At 38.4% G+C, this 5,748-nt stretch overlaps 1 long non-coding RNA gene across 1 annotated transcript; it reads right to left on the bottom strand.

Moving 5' to 3' along the window:
- Positions 1-2,515: 2,515 nt before the first annotated feature.
- On the bottom strand, positions 2,516-3,652 carry LOC139981938 (uncharacterized). The gene is made up of 2 exons (XR_011797940.1): positions 3,172-3,652; positions 2,516-3,098 (listed from the first exon to the last, which is right to left on the bottom strand). It is a non-coding gene; the product is annotated as an uncharacterized lncRNA (long non-coding RNA).
- Between the last annotated feature and the right edge of the window lie 2,096 nt (positions 3,653-5,748).

The raw sequence follows: 5,748 nt of genomic DNA, 5'->3' as shown, positions 1-5,748 counted from the left end.
AGTAACGAACAATAAGAGCGACCAATAAGGGCGACCAAAAAATGATAGAAAGTGCAAATGATACTACGGAGTTGTGTAGTGACCTTCGTAATGGGCCATGTGGCAAAAATGATGTGTTTAAAGCAAATTGAATGATCGAATGCTTTCAATCGATTGCAATTAGGAGGGAAAGACAGGCTTTTGGACGTTCCATGCATTAAATAATTTATTATAAGAGATTCAAACCCGACAAACTCGTAATTATGGAACGGGGTATAAAATATCCCAAAAGTCAGGGTATGGCCTAACTCATTATCGTGGTAAAGCAAAATTATAGCTCTTAAAATATCAGACCTGCCCCGAATATCAGCGAAAAGCGTAAGTTAACATATTTGGAAACAAAGCTTAATGGGAAACATGAAGAAGGGTGGGGTGAACGTTAAAGCTGACATTACACTCTACCAAAGTATGCCAACAACCGTGAGGGACGATGTCGGGCAGGGGGATATTAACAATTAACTCGGCAACTGAAAGTAAAACGTAGCATATATATACTGTTATTCAAAACCACATCTGGCAAACAAATAAAATCTGTAACTCAGTATCATTGGGGAGCAAAAACGTAGCTGACGTCGCCAGCTATCACCCCATACTAACAAACCTCGGGGGACGGTATCATTTAAGGTGTTATTAACACCCAAACTCGACGCAAAGTCTCATTTACAGTTTTTATACGGTTTTTCAACACGATTTTTGGCTAACAAATCAAATCTGTAACTCAGTATCATTGGGGAGCAAAAACGTAGCTGACGTCGCCAGCTATCACCCCATACTAACAAACCTCGGGGCACGGTATCATTTAAGGTGTTATTAACACCCAAACTCGGCGAAAAGTCTCATTTACAGTTTATATACGGTTTTTCAACACGATTTTTGGCTAACAAATCAAATCTGTAACTCAGTATCATTGGGTCCCCACAGTAGCTGACGTCACCCTCTATCACCCCATACCAACAAACCTCGGGGGACGGTATGATTTAAGGTGTTATTAACACCCAAACTCGGCGAAAAGTCGCATTTACACTTTATATACGGTTTTTCAACACGATTTTTGGCTAACAAATCAAATCTGTAACTCAGTATCATTGGGGTCCCAAAAGTAGCTGACGTCACCAGCTATCACCCCATACCAACAAACCTCGGGGGACGGTATCATTTAAGGTGTTATTAACACCCAAACTCGGCGAAAAGTCTCATTTACAGTTTTTATACGGTTTTTCAACACGATTTTTGGCTAACAAATCAAATCTGTAACTCAGTATCATTGGGTCCCCACAGTAGCTGACGTCACCCTCTATCACCCCATACCAACAAACCTCGGGGGACGGTATCATTTAAGGTGTTATTAACACCCAAACTCGGCGAAAAGTCGCATTTACACTTTATATACGGTTTTTCAACACGATTTTTGGCTAACAAATCAAATCTGTAACTCAGTATCATTGGGGAGCAAAAACGTAGCTGACGTCGCCAGCTATCACCCCATACTAACAAACCTCGGGGCACGGTATCACTTAGGGTGTTATTAACACCCAAACTCGACGCAAAGTCTCATTTACAGTTTATATACGGTTTTCAACACGATTTTTGGCTAACAAATCAAATCTGTAACTCAGTATCATTGGGTCCCCACAGTAGCTGACGTCACCCTCTATCACCCCATACCAACAAACCTCGGGGGACGGTATCATTTAGGGTGTTATTAACACCCAAACTCGGCGAAAAGTATCATTTACAGTTTAAATACGGTTTTTCAAGACGATTTTTGGCTAACAAATCAAATCTGTAACTCAGTATCATTGGGTCCCCACAGTAGCTGACGTCACCCTCTATCACCCCATACCAACAAACCTCGGGGGACGGTATCATTTAGGGTGTTATTATCGCCCAAACTCGACGTAAAGTGGCCTGTTACACTACTGGGGAAGGGATATTACATGTGATACCCCCTCCCCAGTAGTGTACCATGTCACTGTATCTCGTTGGTGGGAACAGAAACCTATGTTTGCCTTACGAAATCTTTCACACTGAGATATAACAACTTCAAAGTTGAACAAGAAATTCATAATTTGAACGATTTGTAATTAGATTTAAATTCATATGCTTCAAGTTGAAGAATATTTACAAAGTCCAAATTCCATGCACCCATTTCCTGTCCAAATTCCATGCACACATTTCCTATACTTTACAGAATGCATTTCAACAATGCAATTTTGAATCTCACTCAAAAGAAGCCTACATATCTTCTTTATATTATGTTACTCTAAAATATATGCAAGAGAGTACACATGAATACTTCTTTTACAACCGCCGCTTACAATTTTTGACATAATGCATTGTTTCGGAAAAAATGTTAAAATATTGTAGCGTTGCCCACCGTAAATTCGGGTAACTTTCACGTAAAAGTCGACTGTTCAAAGAATAACATTGTAGCTCCAAAATAAGTCACGAAACACAGCTAATAGAGTTGGCTTCTATTTATTAATGTAAGACACTGACATAAAAGGCTAAATAACAACAAAGTAAACAAGAAATGACTGAATAATTACTAACAGCTGACGAAATAAACAACTGACCAAGTGACACAGACTAAAAAGGATAACTGCAGAGAACTGCTGGGGTAGCAAACTTAATGGTAGGTGACAAATTACAACTGGGATAGACTGGCTTCTGACCACTGACTTCACCCTTATTTAAGCAGACCCATGCCCAGCTACTGACCACCAATCCTGATAAGCTAAGCTGGCTGTCTTCGCACCTTTTACAAAGAATAACATAAGCGTATGTATACAGTAAAACTTTCCCAGGAAAAGGAAGAAGGTAAGAACATGCAGTAAAACCTTCACAGGCTTTTAAATCAAGATAAGATACGCTTATGACACGTATTCTTATGACTCATTAGGTCTTTTAATTAACACTTAAAGATTCTCAGGAGTACAGATTTCAAAGACTATACATTAGGCTCTTCATTTAAGTCATATAAACTACAATGGGTGTAAACATATTAGTGTGAGAAAATGTAGTTTCTCATCACCCTGAAATCACTACAATATATTTTGCTTGAAAGAAAAAGAAAAAAAAAATACACTAAGAGTTGTATAAAATGTGTACATTGCGACAGACAGAAAAAACGTGAAAGTTAGTGAATAGCTAATAACAGTAAAAGTGATAACTTTAAGTTAGCTCAGCGATTCGAAGACATCGGCTAGTCGCCAGGATGTCAGAAAGACTTGGGAGTATTGCTTGCTGGCTGGAACGGGATTTCTGGCAGAGGAGGGAAACTTTCTCTTACGGCACAGGCTTTCGCACGCGCCCGAAAAGATGGCCAGTCGGTGAGAGTGGCAAACAAAACAGAGAATCATGGGCCAAGTACGAAAAAAATGATCCACGACCAGTAAGTTCATTAATATTGTAAACACATTACATATACATTCCAAATTATCCAAAATGATCTAAATTATCATCTAAGTAATGTGAATGTTAATTTTTTGCATCATTGAGTGATGAAGACAAATTTGTAACAAAAGAGGGATGCAAGAAAATGTTTTCCTCTTAAGCCGGATATGCTGCTCTAAAATGTCTTTTTAGATGAGCTCTATGTAATCTATGTAAAACGTATTTAAAGGTAGCCCACCCCCCCCCCCTTCCCTGCAGACCATACACTTGCTTGATGTGTTCAGGTGTTCATGAATGACAAACATTCTTAAAACGTGCCCAGGAAAAGTTTTACAACCTAAAATGTTTTTACGCAATGAAATACAAACAGGCCTATATGATTAGGTCAGTCACTAAATGGTTGCCAAAATAACGCAAAGACTCAATGCTCGAAAAAAGTAGTCCAACACATATCCCTGTAACATTTCATGCCCCTCCCAAAGTTCGTAGAACACACAATTAAGGAAGCCTGCCGACTATTACCCATAAACCAAACTGAGCTTTGACCAGTGTAGTATACGAAAACACGAAGAGCCCGGGAACCTACATACCGTTCACATATATCATATTATCTAAAAGAGCACAATACTGTTTTATGCACCTATTGAACATATGTAGTCTGCAAAATACAAGTAGTTGCCTCTTTGTAGTAACATGAAATCCGTAACACCAGAGGTGGTAAGGTCATTTGCTTAATATGGTTAGATAATTTTATTTATGTTTTTGGAAAGTTTAAACAATACCGGTAGTGAATTATTCTGTTCCACTAAACAGCAAGGGTGGTCAAGTATTTTGGAGTTGAAATTTAATGCATTCAGCGATATGCATGGATTTAGGTGGATGGATGGATATTGATGGATTTAGGGTTTTATTTCTCCTTCTTTTCGTTTGATTGGGACTTACAAGGTTCTGCGTTGTAGTTTCATTTTTTTGTCTTCGGCAAGTCACTGCTTGCACGGTGTCGTGAAATCTGAAAACCGTTTTTTTTCCGACGCTCAGATCGAAATCTGGCTGAAGATTGGTTCCCCCCTCCCAAAATGCAAAACATGGAAATTCTCCAAGGTGTCGCGATCGCAAAATTATATATATCTGATGCTTTACCAACAGCCGCTGGAGTCTAGTTCGATAGTTCTCTAGTAGAAGGGCAAAATGACAAAAAATCAAGAAATATTACTGTCTTCGTGCATGACTTTCTCTTTTTACTATCCATCGCAACTGAAGCAGCGGTTGACGAAACTCGTTTTTTTTTGGGGGGGGGGGCGTAGTAACTTCCTTATAACGTTGCACCCCAGCAAAAAATGTATTCTAATTTTACCTGGGTAAACTATGGTAAATATGTGGTAAATAGGGTAAATGTGTGGTTAATCAACCACGGTACATTTACCGCAGTTTTACCATGGTATTACCGCGGTAAAAGCATGGTAAAAGTGCGGTACATTTACTGCGTTATATTTACCGCAGTTTTACCATGGTATTACCGCGGTATAAGTAGGGTAAAACTGCGGAACATTTACTGCGGTAAATTTACCGTAGTTTCAGCATGATATTACTGGAGTAAAAGTAGGGTAAATTTATATGGTACATATACTAAATAGGTGAAATTCCTACAATTGTGCCATGATTAACCACAGTAAAAATAGGGTAAAACTATACGGTGAAATTATACTATGGTAAATTTACCATAATTGTACCATGATTTTACCACAGTAGAACATATATGGGTCACACTATGAAACAACATAGTACATTTACAGCAATTTTCCATGATTTTGTCCCATATTTTTGCAATACTGATATATGACAAACCTTTTGCCAACTAGTGTTCTACTCGTATCTTAATGTTGGCAATATAAATTACCTGTGGATATGACTTGAATAAAGAAGAGAGACAAACTGCTAGTCTTATATGTTATAGTATGCATCTCTTTTCCTAAAAAAAAAACAAGCAGTGGATATATAACCTACATAGAGAATTCCTTCATGGAATCCCTGATGTATTTGAGAGGACACAACAATTAATTCTTTTTATCATGAGGGAGAACCTAAAAGCCTTTCAAATGAAAAAAGAGAAGAATAAACTAGCACGCATAATGCATAGCTCCTGTGCCTCAACACTGTAGCCCACAAATATTGACCAATCAGTGTCCAAAGATTTGGGTATTCTCTGTCAGGTCCATAAAATGACATGGCAAGTTCATGTATCACTTCAGATATGATATGATGACTTCTCTTGAAGAATCCCCCGAAGGACCTCTTGCGAGGTCGAACAAGGAT

This window comes from Apostichopus japonicus, chromosome 16 (assembly GCF_037975245.1).
Source record: "Apostichopus japonicus isolate 1M-3 chromosome 16, ASM3797524v1, whole genome shotgun sequence".
Classification (NCBI taxonomy): Eukaryota; Metazoa; Echinodermata; class Holothuroidea; order Aspidochirotida; family Stichopodidae; genus Apostichopus; species Apostichopus japonicus.
This window is presented reverse-complemented; position numbering and strand designations above follow the sequence as displayed.